The sequence below is a fragment of the Pseudonaja textilis genome, chromosome 10 (assembly GCF_049901715.1).
Source record: "Pseudonaja textilis isolate UNSWEBS1 chromosome 10, rPseTex1.2, whole genome shotgun sequence".
NCBI lineage: Eukaryota > Metazoa > Chordata > Lepidosauria > Squamata > Elapidae > Pseudonaja > Pseudonaja textilis.
The window spans coordinates 785,370-802,312 of record NC_141999.1 but is presented as its reverse complement, the minus strand read 5'-3'; positions in this window follow the sequence as shown (position 1 = coordinate 802,312).

The following is a 16,943-nucleotide window of genomic DNA, read 5'->3' as shown; positions in this document are numbered from 1 at the left end:
TAAATGGTCTCTCAGTCTGGTTCAGTAGGAATTACAATCATGAGAAAGACCGCTGACCTGACAGTTGTGCAAAAAACCATCACTGACACCCTCCATAAGGAGGGAAAGCCTCAAAAGGTAATTGCAAAAGAAGTTGGATGTTCCCAAAGTGCTGTACTGAAGCACATTAATAGAAAGTTATGTGGAAGGGAAAAGTGTGGAAGAAAAAAGGTGCACAAGCAGCAGGGATGACTGCAGCCTGGAGAGGATGGTCAGGAAAAGGCCATTCAAAAGTGTTGGGGACTTTCACAAGGAGTGGACTGAGGCTGGAGTCAGTGCATAAAGAGCCACCACACACAGACGGATCCTGGACATGGGCTTCAAATGTCGTATTCCTCTTGTCAAGCCGCTCCTGAACAACAAACATCAGAAGCATCTTACCTGGGCTAAAGAAAAACAGAACTGGTCTGTTGCTCAGTGATCCAAAGTCCTCTTTTCTGATGAGAGCAACTTTTGCATCTCATTTGGAAACCAAGGACCCAGAGTCTGGAGGAAGAATGAAGAGGCACACACTGCAAGATGCTTGTGTGAAGTCTGTGTTGATTTGGGGAGCCATGTCATCTGCTGGTGTTGGTCCACTGTGCTTCATTAAGACCAGGATCAACGTAGCCGTCTACCAGGAGATTTTGGAGCACTTCATGCTTCCTTCCACAGACGAGCTTTATGGGGACGCTGACTTCATTTTCCAGCAGGATTTGGCACCTGCTGACACTGCCAAAAGCACCAAAACCTGGTTCAATGACTGTGGGATTACTGTGCTTGATTGGCCAGCAAACTCGCCTGACCTGAACCCCATAAAGAATCTCTGGGGCAACAATAATGTCGGAAAGACTAAAAATTATATTACATGAACTTACTCATATTGACCAGAACGGTTTTCTATCTTCTAGACCAGGGGTGGGCAAACTACGGCCCATGGGCCACATCCGGCCCGTTGGTCATTTTAATATGGCCTGCCTCTGAAAAAAAATTCTCCTCTGAAAAAAAAATTGGGGCCGGCCAAAAGAGACCCTGCTCCACGCGCCATAAAATCGCAAGCACAACACGGAGCTGGGCAGCCGCTTCTGGTGGCGGGGCCGAGGTTGCCGCCCAGGGAACGCCCACTGCTTTCTGTTGTGATTGGAAGGATCGGTCCTGTTGGGAGTTTTGACTCTGATGACTGTTAGATCGTGGATTGACGTCAGAACCAGGAAACGTTAATCTGAAGGGCAAGCCAGTTAATTAGCACGTTGCCTTAATGGGTATAAAAGGACACAGCTGAGCTGGTGCCTTTCGCCAGGAACAAAATGACTATTTTGAATGAGGACGTTACTGCAAAGAGCTCTCTGTTTGTTTGAATTTCGAAGGGGAGTCCTAACAGTTTCTGCCAGCCGTTATCTTGTTATTTCCTTCAGTTTGATTTGATTGTGAAACGGCTGCTTTTTGTTTGTTCGTTTGAATTTCCAAGAGGAGACATAACATTATTGTTCCTGGCCCAAACAAACCATCTTTCAAGCAAGATGGATTAAAATCAACTGCAGCGTTTGGTAGAGCAGCAACAACAACAAATTAATCAGCTACTGCAAAGCAATGTGACACTTCAGAATCAGGTAACACAATTGCTGAATTATGTTTCCAGCTTACCAAGCCCTGCTGCTGTTCCCCCTGCCCCTCCTGAGAGGAAAAGCCCAGTATCCATGCCGGAGAAATTTTCAGGACAAATGGATATGTTTCCGGCATTTCTGGGGCAGTGTCAATTATTTATGTCCTTGAGGCCTGAAAACTTTCCAAATGATCGGGCTAAGACAGGATTTATTCTTAGCCTTTTATCTGGGCAGGCTGCTAATTGGGCTACTCCCTTGTTAGTTCAAGATAGCCTGTTGTTGAATTATTTCCAGGGTTTTCTTCAACAAATGAGAGTGATGTTTGAGAACCCAATTAAGATACAAACTGTGGACAGACGATTATGAGACATTAATCAGGGGAAACGTTCCCTGCAGGAATACGTTGCAGAATTTCGTTTGCTGTGTTTGGACTCTAACTGGAACGAACCAGCTCATATGGCTGCATTCCAGGAAGGCTTGTCTGATGCCATCAAAGATGAGCTGGTCCATGCAGAGAGGGCTTTAACTTTGGATGCATTGATAGTTCAGTGCTTACGAATTGAAGCTCGTTTACAGCAACGTGGACGCAAACGGCTCGGTATGGAACCATCTTCGTTTTCTCGTGCACAACCCACGTCTCCGAGAGTTTTCCAACCCACGGTAAATGTTGAGGAGCCGATGGAGTTAGGCGCACTCCGCCCTCGCTTAACGGTGCGAGAACGTTCGAGAAGGTTCCAGGAAGGCTTGTGCCTTTATTGTGGGGGTCTGGGACATTTTGTTAATTCCTGCAAATGGAGAGGGACCCGCAGACCCATACCGGAAACCACTCTTGGCTCGTCAGGAAAACAGGGTAGACCTGACCTCAAGGAAACCCTAGGTCGGACACATTTCACATCCCCACCTCAAATTGCTGAAGTAAATCTTGGCCCTCCTCGGCATTTACTTTTGGACACTCGAATTTTTCTACAGTCACAGAAGGAGGGAATTCCCGCTGTTGCGTTGGTGGACTCAGGGGCTATAACCAGCTTTATGGACCGAGCTTTTGCTACACACTATGAGATCCCATTGGTTGCTGTACATCCACCCATTAAGGTGGAAACCATGGATGGGCGTGAGCTCAAGTCTGGGCCCATTCGTTTCGCCACCCAGCCAGTGCGTATGATCATTGGGGATCATGAGGAGGCGATAAGTTTTTATATCACCTCGAACCTTCACCTCCCTTTGGTGCTCGGAATGTCCTGGTTGCGTTTGCACAATCCGTTGGTGGCTTGGTCGCAGAACGGTATTTCTTTTCCAAGTCTCCAATGTGTAGACCACCTGAGACAATTGGAACGAGCGACGCCTCCATTGGCTGTGGGAGACAGAGTGGGGTTGTCAACGAAACATCGTCAAGTTAATCATCAGACTCGGGGGAAGGGCCCTGCAATGGGGGATAGTGTTGTGGTTGGAAGGATCGGTCCTGTTGGGAGTTTTGACTCTGATGACTGTTAGATCGTGGATTGACGTCAGAACCAGGAAACGTTAATCTGAAGAGCAAGCCAGTTAATTAGCACGTTGCCTTAATGGGTATAAAAGGACACAACTGAGCTGGTGCCTTTCGCCAGGAACAAAATGACTATTTTGAATGAGGACGTTACTGCAAAGAGCTCTCTGTTTGTTTGAATTTCGAAGGGGAGTCCTAACAGTTTCTGCCAGCCGTTATCTTGTTATTTCCTTCAGTTTGATTTGATTGTGAAATGGCTGCTTTCTGTTTGTTCGTTTGAATTTCCAAGAGGAGACATAACAGCTTTCCCTCCGCCCGGGCTCTGCTCAGGTGTCCGGCTGGGGCTGTCAGGAGTTGCTACTGCGGGCGCAGCTCTGCGCGGCTCCAGTCCCGCGTTGCCTTGGGAAGGGAAAGGCAAAACCAGGAGCCGCTGAGCCTGAGCCTCCGGTGCCGCTGCTGCTGTTGCAAAGCACACCGCGGCTCTTCCTTTTGCCTTTCCTTCCCGAGGCAACGCGGGACTGGAGCCACGCAGAGCTGCACTGGCGATAGCAACTCCTGACTCAGGAGCCTCCGAGGGGAGGGGAAGGAGGAGAAGAAGGGGGGAATGGGGGGACAATTCCCCAAAATCTTGTGCTGACCTGGACCATCTGTCAAATTTTAAAAGTCAATGTGGCCCCCGAGCCAAAAAGTTTGCCCACCCCTGTTCTAGATAGATAAGGAACAATATAAGGATAGTATTAAACATATTAGAATACTATGAGGCCCACCCAGGAAAGCAGGCAGTGTTGATTTTCTTGGACGCTTAGAAGGCCTTCGACAATCTCAGCTGGCAGTTCTTGATCCAACAGGTCGAAAATATGAGATTTGGATCTAAATTCAAGAAAATGATTGGCACAATTTATTCGAACCAAAAAGCTAGGGTAATTGTAAATGGGGAGATTACTGAAAACTTTAAGATTATGAAAGGTGTTAGGCAGGGATGTCCAATGTCACCTCTGCTTTTTATCGTACCATCGAAGTGCTTTTAAATCAGATTAGACAAAGAAAGGAGATAATTGGACTGAACAGCAAAAAATAAGAATATAAAGTACAGGCATTTGCGGACGACAGTGTTTTTTGTGGAAGATCCAATGGAGTCAGGGACCTATCTAATCCAAGAATTAGAAGAATATGGGGCGGTAGCAGGACTAAAAATTAATAAAGATGAAACAAAAGTAATAACCAAAAACTTGATAGAAAGTAAAAAAAAAAAAAAACAATTGGAAAGGAGATTGGGACTAAAAATGTCAAAAAACTTAAGTACCTAGGAATTTAGTTAACAGGAAGATGCTCTTCCATAAAAGAGGATTGTTAGGAATGTAAGTCACCTAACAGTTATTTGGGTTGGAAATATATAAACTAGGATAGACATTTTAATACTATGTCTTTAAGAGAATACTAAAACTGTAATTGGGTGTGGTTCTGCAAATGGCCATAAGATGGAGCCAGAAGCTTGTTTAGTCTCAGTGAGTCTCTGTTACTTCTGTTGGAGAGAGTTGCGGTTCCTCCTAATGACTGTTACTGATCGTTGATGTAAGTCTGTTACTGAACTGTTTTTTGATACTGGACTTTGATATTTGGATTATCTCTGAACTGAACACTGACTGGTTTACCTGCGAATGACTTGGACTGCTTATCTTGGACTGTGCTTAAACGTTTATTGGAAGTATAAACTTACATTTACTGTACAGTGTATCTGTGTGCTGCGAGTGTATTATTCTTCACTACTCTCACTACGTCTCCCTGTATGCACTCATTCTCCTAACGAGGAATTACCTCAACACTGGTTATGGGCCCAGGCCATACCAGGCTCAGATAACTGAGAGTTCATGTGAATGCACAGTATTGTATACAGACAGCTGTTTACTGTTTAATTGTGGGTTACTATCCTGGTTAAAGATGGCACAAGACACATTGTCAGCCTTCAAGATTTTCTTCCTGTGCTTTGCATCTTTCGGCTGTCAGAAGTAAGGGGGGGACGAGGGGCGGAAAGTATGGGAAGTAAACTAGTAGTGTATAAACTGAGGAGGGGGGAGAGTACATTTTTGCTTAGGTTTCTGTTTCTTGCTTAGCTTTCTCTTCTCTGCGCAACTGCAAACCTTTATCAAACTATGCCAAGGTCAACAGACAGAAGCCTCACCACCACCTGGAGATGCCCACATGATGATATTCATAACTTTTAATTGGAAGAACCATTTGAACTATTGGGGATGGGAACATTGCCATCACTTTGTATATGTGATTTATGCGCCTATTTCCTCAGATTCAGAATTCTTTTGTTGCTTCCACTTGACTTCCAGTAAAAGATATCTTTTCTCTAATTAAAAGAGTCTAAGTATTTCTTGGATTTTGAATGGAGCACCAGCTGACATTATTCTGAATCTCACACTACAAGCCCACCCGGAGAGAGAATACAATTTCTTCCGAGGGGGTCTGAACATCATGTCAAGTCCAGCCAGTGACCAAGAAGACCTGGGAGCCACTGGAGGGCAAGATTCGCTGCTGCTAGAGGAAGCAAGGGAAGCTGACTTGTTGGCAGAACTCAATCTTGGGGAGAAACCAGCTGTAAAACCCAAATGGTCCTTGGGAGTCAGATGGAAGGATCCTGAGGAGAAGCCTCCCCCAGGAGTCACCACTACCCATCGGCGTGGAAGAGAGGAGCCCTGGCAAGAGAGGGAAAGGAAAGACTTTTTACTAAATCAAGCCAGGCACCTCCTAAATGAAGCCCTCAGAGAGCCTCACACTGAACAAAGGTATGAGGGAGAGGAGGGGGACGCAGCCCCAGACAGAAGAAGCAGAGCAGCCACCCCCATAAATCAACCTGGGCTAGTGCAACAGGCAGCAGCAGCCCCGGAGCCCCCAGCGGGAGGAGTAATTGCCAGAAGAGACCCAAGGTAGCGGCCCCAGTGTTGTTCTGTGAAAAGAAAGATGGCTCCCTTCGCTTATGTGTTGATTATAGAAACCTGAACGTGATTTCCATGGAAAATGTGTATCCCCTCCCCCTGATGAAGGACATGTTGACCCACCTGGCCAAGGGGAAAATTTTCACGAAGCTCGACTTGAGAGAAGCATACTACAGGGTTCGAATCAAGGAAGGGGATGAATGGAAAACCGCTTTCAACTGCCTGATGGGTTGTTTCCAATTCAACGTTCTTCCATTTGGCCTACAGGGGGGCCCAGCAGTATTTATGCAGATGATCAATCAGGTGTTACATGAACATTTATACAAGGGGTTTTTGGTTTATCTTGATGATATCCTTATCTACACTGAAACTTGGGACGAACATGTGAAATTAGTGCGGTCCGTTTTGGAAAAACTCTGAGCCGCTAAGTTGTATGCAAAATTGTCCAAGTGTGAGTTCCATCAGGAGAAAATTGACTATTTCGGTTATCACATCTCGCATGAGGGCATAGAAATGGATCCAGGGAAGGTGCGTGCCGTGTTGGAATGGGCCCCCCCACGTACCAAGAAACAACTTCAGAGTTTCTTGGGATTCGCCAATTTTTACTGACAATTTATCCTGGCTTTTGCAAAGATAGCACTGCCTATCACAAACCTCCTAAAGACAAAAGGGGAGGCAAAACCAAAGCCTAGGTGTCAGGCAGTGCTCCATTCAAAATCCAAGAAAGAAATACTTAGACTCTTTTAATTAGAGAAAAGATATCTTTTACTGGAAATGAAGTGGTAGCAACCATAGAATTCTGAATCTGAGGAATTAGGCGTGTAAAACACATATACAAAATGATGGAGTTGATCCCACCTCCAATAGTTCAAATGGTTCTTCCAATTAAAAGTTGTGAATATCATCATGTGGACATCTTCAGGTGGTGATGAAGTTTCTGTCCATTGACCTTGGCATACTTTGATAAAGGTTTGCAGCTGTGCAGAGAAAAGAAAGCTAAGCAAGAAATAGACACCTAAGCAAGAATGTGCTCTCCCCCCCTCAATTTATACAATGCCAGTTTGTACCACCTCCAGCTCGCCAGTTATCCCATACTTATCCCCCCTCCTCCCCTCGTTACTTATGGCAGCCGAAAGATGCAAAGCAATAGTAAAAGATCTTGAAGGCTGACACTAGTAAACCACTGGAGTGGTCCATGGAATGTCAAGCTGCTTTTGAGACCAGTGCTCAAGCACCCGGACATGGATGCTCCCTTTGTGATCCAAGCCGATGTGAGTGACGTAGCAGTTGGAGCGGTGTTACTGCAAACCAATGAGACAGGGATCTTACAACCATGTGCATATACCTCCCGTAAATTATCTGAAACCGAAAGGAGGTGGGCCGTCTGGGAAAAATAAGCTTTTGCTGTTCGCTGGGCCCTGTTAACTTGGAGACATTTCCTGGAAGGAGCAAAACATCCATTTGAGGTGTGGACTGATCATAAGAATTTGGAGGCCTTGAAAACACCTCCAAAGCTGTCCCCCAAACAAGTTCGCTGGGCGCAGTACTTTAAGCGGTTTAATTTTTCATTGAAGTACATTCCAGGGGGGAGGAATTTCATGGCGGATGCTCTATCTAGACTACCCCAATATAATAGTGCTCATCAGGAAGTGGTGTGGCCGATTGTCCCAACCAAACAGTTGGCAGCTCCAGTAGTTACCAGAGCCCAAAAGAAGAAGAAGGAAGAGGACTTATTGAATGATTTGACTGCACAATTAAAAGATGCTCTAAAACTTGATGATTGGTTCCTTGCTCACTCGAATAGCTGTACGGTTAGAGATGGATTGGCCTGGGTGGGAACCAAGTTATATGTGCCAGAGAAACTGAGGAGCCAAATATTACAATAAGCTCATGATTCTAAAGTGGCTGGACATTTTGGTTTTGTGAAAACCTTACACTTGGTTAAACGGCAGTTTTGGTAGCCTACCTTGAAGAGGGACATTGAAACTTATGTAGCTAGTTGTTCTATTTGTGCATCAGCCAAGAGACCTCCTGGTAAGCCAGCAGGATTGTTAGAAAATGTGGCTAGACGAACGGCTCCATGGAAGGAAATCTCTATGGACTTTATAGTGGAATTACCTGAAAATGGGGGAAACACCATTATTTGGGTGGTAACTGATTTGTTTTCCAAACAGGTACATTTCATACCTTGTTCAAAGATCCCATCTGCAAAAACGTTGGCTAAACTGTTTTATTTTACATATCTACAGGTTACATGGGGTTCCTGAACGCATAATCTCTGACAGGGGTGTCCAATTCACCTCGAATTTTTGGAAGGAGTTCCTGAAGTTATTGGGCTCCGCCCAGGGCTTAAGCTCCGCCCACCACCCCCAAACTAATGGGGCCTGTGAGAGAACTAACGCGGTATTGGAACAATATCTTAGATGTTACATAAATTATCAGCAGGATAATTGGGCTGACCTATTGCCATTTGCTGAAGTGGCATATAACAATTCTGTACATAGTAGTACTGGATTTACCCCCTTCAAAGTGGCATCAGGACAAGACTTTGTACCCATACCTGAACTTCCACGTGAGATGCCTAATATTCAGTCATTAGATGAATGGATAACACAACTCCAGCTTACCTGGCCGGTTACTCGTAAAGCATTAGATGATGCACATCAAGCTCATAAGAAATTTGCAGACAAAAAGAGAACTCCTCAAAAACCATATCAGGTGGGTGACAAAGTCTTCTTGTCCACCAGATATTTGCAAACCACCCAAAAGTCAAAAAAGCTTGGTCCTGAGTATGTTGGCCCTTTCTCAATTGAACGAATTGTAAACCCTGTGGCAGTCCAACTAAAATTACCAAAAACTCTTTGACAAATTCACCCTGTTTTCCACGTTAGTTTGTTAAAACCTGAACATACTTCCGATTTGAGACCGACCCAGATTGATCCTCCTGTACCGTTGCTAATTGCAGGCGAACAACATTTTGAAGTTAAAGAGATTTTGGATTCTCGGAAATGGAGGGGTCGACTCCAATATTTGGTTGCTTGGAAACATTTTCCATCTTCCCAAGCTGAGTGGGTCAATGAAAAGGATGTTAGAGCTCCTACGCTTGTCAAAGCATTTTGTGCGAAATATCCTGATAAACCCTAAGAATATGACTGGTTTTATGTTACTTGTTTATTAACTATTACCTTTTATGTTTATTACGCTCATTCTCCTAATGGGGAATTAGCTCAACAAGGATAATTATATGAAATTACACTGCTCAAAAAAATAAATGGAACACAAAAATAAGACATCCTAGATCTGAATGAATGAAATATTCTTATTAAATCTTTGTTCATTACATAGTTGAATGTGCTGACAACAAAATCACACAAAAATTATCAATGGAAATCAAATTTAGCAACCCATGGAGGTCTGCATTTGGAGTTACACTCAAAATTAAAGCGGAAAAAAACACTACAGGCGGATCCAACTTTGATGTAATATCCTTAAAACAAGTCAAAATGAGGCTCAATGGTGTGTGTGGCCTGCACGTGCCTGTATGACCTCCCTACAATGCCTGGGCATGCTCCTGATGAGGGGGCGGATGGTCTCCTGGGGGATCTCCTCCCACACCTGGACTAAAGCATCCTCCAATTCCTGGACAGTCTGTGGTGCAACGTGGCATTGGTGGATGGAGCGAGAGATGATGTCCCAGATGTGCTCAATTGGATTCAGGTCTGGGAATGGGTGGGCCAGTCCATAGCATCAATGCCTTCATCTTGCAGGTACTGCTGGCACATTCCAGCCACATGAGGTCTAGCATTGTCTTGCATTTGGAGGAACCCAGGGCCAACCGCACCATCATATGGTCTCACAAGGGGTCTGAGGATCTCATCTCGGTACCTAATGGCAGTCAGGCTAAGTCTGTTGAGCACATGGAGAGCTGTGCAGCCCCCTAACGAAATGCCAACCCACACCATTACTGACCCACTGCCAAACTGGTCATGCTGGAGGATGTTGCAGGCAGCAGAACGTTCTCCACGGCGTCTCCAGACCCTGTCACGTCTGTCACATGTGTTCAGTGTGAACCTGCTTTCATCTGTGAAGAGCACAGGGTGCCAGTGGTGAATTTGAACATCTTGGTGTTCTCTGGCAAATGCCAAACATCCTGCACGGTGTTGGGCTATAAGCACAACCCCCACCTGTGGATGTCGGGCCCTCATACCACCCTTGTGGAGTCTGTTTCTGACCATTTGAGCAGCCACATGCACATTTTTGGCCCGCTGGAGGTCATTTTGCAGGGCTCTGGCAGTGCTCGACCTGTCCCTCCTTGCACAAAGGTGAAGGTAGTGGTCCTGATGCTGGGTTGTTGCCCTCCTACAGCCTCCTCCACGTCTCCTGATGTTCTGGCCCTGTCTCCTGGTAGCACATCCATGCTCTGGACACTATGCTGACAGACACAGCAAACCTTGCCACAGCTCACATTGATGTGCCATCCTGGATGAGCTGCACTACCTGAGCCACTTGTGTGAGTTGTAGACTCCGTCTCATGCTACCACTAGAGTGAAAGCACCGCCAGCATTCAAAAGTGACCAAACCATCAGCCAGAAAGCATAGGAACTGAGAAGTGGTCTGTGGTCACCACCTGCAGAACCACTCCTTTATTGGGGATGTCTTGCTAACTGCCTATGCTTTCTACCTGTTGTCTATTCCGTTTGCACAACAGCATGTAAAATGGATTGTCAATCAGTGTTGCTACCTAAGTGGACAGTTTGATTTCACAGAAGTGTGATTGATTTGGAGTTACATTGTGTTGTTTAAGTGTTCCCTTTATTTATTTTTTGAGCAGTGTACTTTCACAGATAAGGAAAGATCTGGCCAATTGGGGAAAATTACAACTATCACTATTAGGCCGAATAGCGGCCATAAAAATGAACATACTACCGAAACTATTATGCTATTTTCAAACAATACCTATAAAATTGGATAAGAAATTTTTTCAGGAATTAGATAGGACGGTAATGAAATTTATGTGGATGGGGAAAAAAGCACGAAAAAAATTGAAAGCGTTACAAGATAGTAGAACCAGAGGCGGCCTTGGACTCCCAAAATGGGAAACATATTATCAAGCAGAAATTTTACTATGGGTTAAGGAGTGGATACTTAAAAAATAAAAGAATTTTGGTGATAGAAGGTCATGACCTCCAATTTGGGTGGCATGCCTTTCTATGGGATAAAAAGAATAAGATCCACTCCTATTTCCATAGACTTTTGATAAGGGACTCACTTTTTCAAACATGGGAGAAAATTTAAAAAAGCATTATTTGAAAAGACCAAACTGGATCTCACCTATGGAAGCTATATTATATCCAAATACAAGGGACACTAAAAAAATGATTAGATATAAAGAATTGGTAGATGAACAGGGGGAATTAAAAACACTGGATAAACTAAAAGAACAAGGGATAATATTAGACTGGTGGGTATATTTGCAAATTCAAATTAAATTTAAGAAAGATGTAAAGGAGCTAGGGATAGATAAAGACTTACAAAAATTGGACCAAATCTTGACAGGCAAGGATATAAAATTTATAACACGAACATATAACTATTTACTGGAGGAAGAACTAGAGGAGGAAATTGTTAAGGGACCAATGATTGCCTGGGCAAGAAATGTGGATCATAATATAAATTTGAATAAGTGGGAAAAGACTTGGACCGAGAACTGGAAGCTGACTTTGTCGACGGCATTCAAAGAAAATCAATATAAAATGTTTTGTAGATGGCACTTAGCGCCGGCACGACTGGCGAAAATGTATCCAACCTTGAAACCGGAATGCTGGAAGTGCAAACAAAAGAAAGGAATGTTTTTCCATATGTGGTGGCCATGTATAGAGGTCAAAAAATACTGGAAGAAAATACAGAGATGGCTTTTTGAGATTACAAAATATAAATTGAATTTGGAACCTGAAACATTTTTATTAGGTATGATCAAAGGGAATTTGAGTAAAGATAAAAGATACCTTATTGTACACATCTTAACTGCAGCAAGAATCACGTTAGCACAAAATTGGAAGAGTGATAAAATACCACCAGATGAAGTTTTGATTCAAAAAATAATGGACTGTGCTGAACTAGATAAATTTACTATGGAACTGAAAGGCAAAGAGGATCGAGAATACTATGCGACATGGGAGAGGTGGTATGAATGGGTGAAGGATAAGGATAAAAATAATGTATAGTCACAAAATAAGAGGCAGTAATTGCTGCAAAAGGGGCCCAAACCGAGTACATCTGCATGCTTATACTTTTCAGAGGTCTCATATTGTTCTATGTACAATCCTTGTTTTATTGATTGCATGTAATATTCTAATTTTCTGAGATTGTAGATTTGGGGTTTTCATGAGCTGTAAGCCATAATCATCACAATTATGACAAATCACGGTTTGAACTATCTTGCTTTGCATGTAATGAGCCTATCTCATATATTAGTTTCACCTTTTAAGTTGCATTACTGAAATAAATGAACTTTTGCATGATACTCTAATTTTTTGAGTTTCACCTGTAAATAGCAGCTGAATGAGACCAGAGGGGCGACCAATCTTTCCCTATGAATTCTGGAAGTTGCCGTGTATCATAAGCCCAAGTGGGGCACCTACTCCATACAGGAGCCCAGTTCTTCCTCTAGGTCTGGGGCCTCACCGCTCGGTGCCTGCCTGTCATCCTCTACCCATCACTTTTCAGAATGGAAGACACAGCTCCTGGTAGCAAATTTTGGAAACGAAGAGAAAGTGTCTCCATGACAACCAGCCAAGATCTCTGTCCTGACAGCCTCAGCTCCCTTTGCTGCAACAGTCTAGATTGGTGGAAGTTTGGGATTTGGGGGCCTCCTTTTGGATAACAGTGGGGGAGGGGAGATGGCCTTTGTGCTGCTTCCACCCCCCCCCCCGTTCCCTGGGTGATCCTCTTCCAGACCCCATGGGTGACTTGGGAAGATAGTGGGAAAAGCAGCCCAAGGTTAAGGCTGGTGCCTGAGCAGGGTCCTGGCCCACCACAGAGACCCTTTCTGCAGCTGGCACCCCCCATTCAGAGGAGGGGACGATGCTGCCCTCTGAGACCAGCCATCTGGCCCAGCAACATTGAAGCCCAGCAGGAACAGCTTGGCCCAGAGCTCCTTGCAGGGAAGCCACTGAGGTTACATCAGAGGCCTCGTGTGCAACAAAGAACTGGGCGCAGGGATAAGGGGGCGAGGGAGGGACAGGCCAGCAAGACCATGTGGTCTGAACAGCCAATGCAAGAACACCTGGGAGAACTTCCTCCTGAGGGAGGGGAATCTTGGGTCAGTTCCACGCTGGTATCGCCTGTCATACTCACTTTTAAGCAACGGAAGCTGAGATCTAGGAAACAACGGCTGCCCATGTTGGCTTTTTTGCCCAGGTCCCTGAATGCGCAGTGATAACATTCTGGCGGCTTCTCTTGAGATCCATTTTCTCTCTCATCCAATTGTATTTCCTTCAGCATGCCAAAAATCTGCTGTGTTCTCTGCTGTGTGGGGTGAAATGAACAGAACTGCAACACAATTGGTTCTCCTTGCCTGCCTCTGGCGTATGGCCCTCTGGCATCCCAAGACACACCACTCAACTTCAGACGTTTAGGGTTTGGGAGATTATGGATGGGGGCACTCATAGTATCTCCCCAGAGGCCTCCCACTCCCATCCTTAAACCTCCTCTAAAATGAACCCCCAAGTGAATCCGTGTCATTCGGTGGCCTGGAGGGATTTAGCTGCAGCCCTCCTTGTTCAGATATTGCCTACAAGACCTGCCTGGGCTGCTGCCCATTGGTCAGAAAGGGATCGGTTGTCTGAGTCATCCTACCTGAATGGGGGAAAAGGCATCTGTCCAAGTGCCCCCCTCTTTTTTCTTTTTTTTTTGGTCCTGGTTACCCAGGGGCTGTTCCTCCTGGCTCATTTCTAGAGTCCCCAGTCAACTCACTAAACTTTTAAGACTCATGAATGAACTGGAAGTGCTATAGGACCTGTTGAGGTAATTCCCTGTTAGGAGAATGAGCACATACAGGGAGATGTATTGAGAGTGATGACGAATAATGCACAACCAGCACACAGATACACTGTATAGTAAAATGTAGGTTTTTACTTCCAGTAAACGGTTAAGCAAAGTCCGACAAGCAGTCCAAGTCATTCATGGTGAAAGCAGTCAGTTTTTCAGTCCAGGGATAATCCAAATATCAAAGTCCAGTATCATAAACAGTTCAGTAACAGACTTACAGCAATCCAAGAAGAACAACGATCAGCAACAGTCAATAGGGAAAAATTCAGGAACAAAAAACAGTGAACTGAACTATCAACTATCAACAACAGGACTAAACAACCAGGTTTCTGGCTCCATCTTATGGCCATTTGAGGAACCACACCCCACTACAATTTTAGCATTCCCTTAAAGAGACAGTATTAAATGTCTACCTGGTTTATATATTTCCAACCCAACTGTTAGGCTAAAATAAGGAAATGAGAGGAGCATTGTTGGCTCTAAGGGATTCTGTATGGGGTGAAAAGAAAACCTCCCCAGGCTGCAGCTGCTGACTGTGAGGGGCTTTGGTGGTCACCGCTGGTTGCCTGCTGTGGGTGATGGAATGACGGCTTCCTACTGAGCAAGCAGAAGCTGGTGCGGCAGGACTACGGGGCCGCTAGCTTTCAGGGTAAAGCTGAAAACCAGAAAAGACAATATGTAGAAATAATTCTTTCTTTTGGTGGAAGCAGATAAGAAGATGAATGCATGGGATTCTGTAGTTGTGGCCTGCAGTGCTTGTGGCATGTGTGTGTGTTCCTGCCTGAAAACAAGATGGCGTGTGTTTGCAGGAGATGCAAACTACTGTTGCATGGAGGAAACAAGGAGCAGCAAGTTGCCACCTTTCAATTCATGAGGAGAAATGAAGATTGATTAGTTCAAGCAAAGTTGATACTAGGACAGGAGCCAATCGAGGAAAGAAATCTCCAGAAGGAAGTGTACCAAAGAAATAAGCCCAGTGGATGAAAATGACGAGCAGAAGCAAGAGACATAGAAAATACTAGTTTCCACAGGAACAGCTTGAGATAAACAAAGCAGGTTTTGAGCTTGAAGAAAGAAGCCTGGGTGCCTGGAGAGTGGGATGATCTCACAGTGTCTGGCAAGAAGACTAAAATATCCCTGGGAGCTTTGATTAGTTGCCATGAGGTTCAGAAAGCCATGCTGGGCACTGGGTTCAGGGAAGATTGTTCTGCAATGCCCATCCGTGTCTTTCAAGGGTTCTGTCTATCCAACTCTTTTCCCTGGAAGCCTGACCGGATGGGGTTTAAAGGCAAGGTTTTCCTGTCCAGTCATGTCTGACGGGGGCAGGGGGGGGGTGTATGCTCATCCCTGTTTCTTGGCCAAGGGAGCCAGCATCACCTGAAGGCATTTCTGTGGTCATGTGGCTGGCATGGCTGTACCCTGGAGGTGCACAGAACAAGTGACCTCCGTTCACCTATTTGCATTTGCATGTTTTCAGACTGCTAGGTACGCAGGAATTGAGGCAAACCCCGTCACAGTGCTTGGATCTCAAGCTTCCAAACTTCTGGTTGACAAGCCCAGCATCTTAACTGCTAGGCAACTGCATCCCCTATGGGTGGGATTTAGGCGCTGCTTAAGGTTAGCAGGATTTTGGTATTTGCACACCTAGCTGAGCTGACCAGGAGAAATTAGTTTAATTCAGAATTGGCTCAGTGATCGTTTTGAGCTAATGACACTCCAGCATAAATGGGATTGGGAGTTTTCCTAATCACAATTTATGTTGCCCCCAGAATCCAGTCACACAGACCTTGGAGATATTTCTTTTTTGATTTAGCTGCTCAGCTTTTGAATTTTCTTTAAAAAAAATTTATTGGTTTTTTAAACAAACATAAACAAATAAAACATAAAAACATCATAGAAACCTTCCATATATGTACATACAGTGTGCCAGTTGGTTTACAAATTGTTTTGTGCTTCCATTTCATAGTCTTCAATTATAATTACACTGTATATTTTCTCATATTTTCAATCCAATATTAAATACATTAGTATCATTATTAATCAATCATTTGACTATACTTTTATTCATTCATGCTTTAGGAAATAATCATATTTTACTTAATTTGTTTTGTGACAATTCATATTATCACCCCAAATCTATCCTAAAATCATTTTGTAGATATAATAAGGAAAGAATACATCTTTATATATTTAGTATTTTCTAAAAGTCTACATATTTCGTTACTATACTTTATTGTCTAACCATTGATAGCATAGATCCCAAACTTTATAAAATTGTTTATCATCCTGTTCTCTAATTTCAAATGTCAATCTGCTCATTTCAGCACATTCCAATATTTTCTTAATGATTTCTTCCTGTGATGGTATTTTCTCATTTTTCCAATTTTTAGCAAATACAATCCTAGCCACTGTTGATACATTTACAATCAGGTATTTCAATTCTTTACTATATATATCAGGTAAAATTCCCAATAAAAAAAATCTCTGGTTTCAAATCTATATGTTTCTTTATCATTTTTTCCAACCACATGTGAATTTTAGTCCAGTATTTTTTACCATCCTCACAAGTCCACCACACATGGTAATATGAGCCAGGTGTCTGATGACATTTCCAACATTTTTCGGATTTATTCTTGAACATTCTTGCTATTCTTGTGGGGGAAATGCCACCTGTAAAACATCTTATACAAATTTTCTTTATATGCTGTTGACATTGTCATTTTATAATTTTGAGACCACAATTTTTGCCATTTCTCTAGATCAATCCCATATCCAAAATTCTTTCCCCAAGCAATCATAGTTTCTTTAACTTGATCTTCTTCTAGTTTAGTTTCTAATAAATATCCA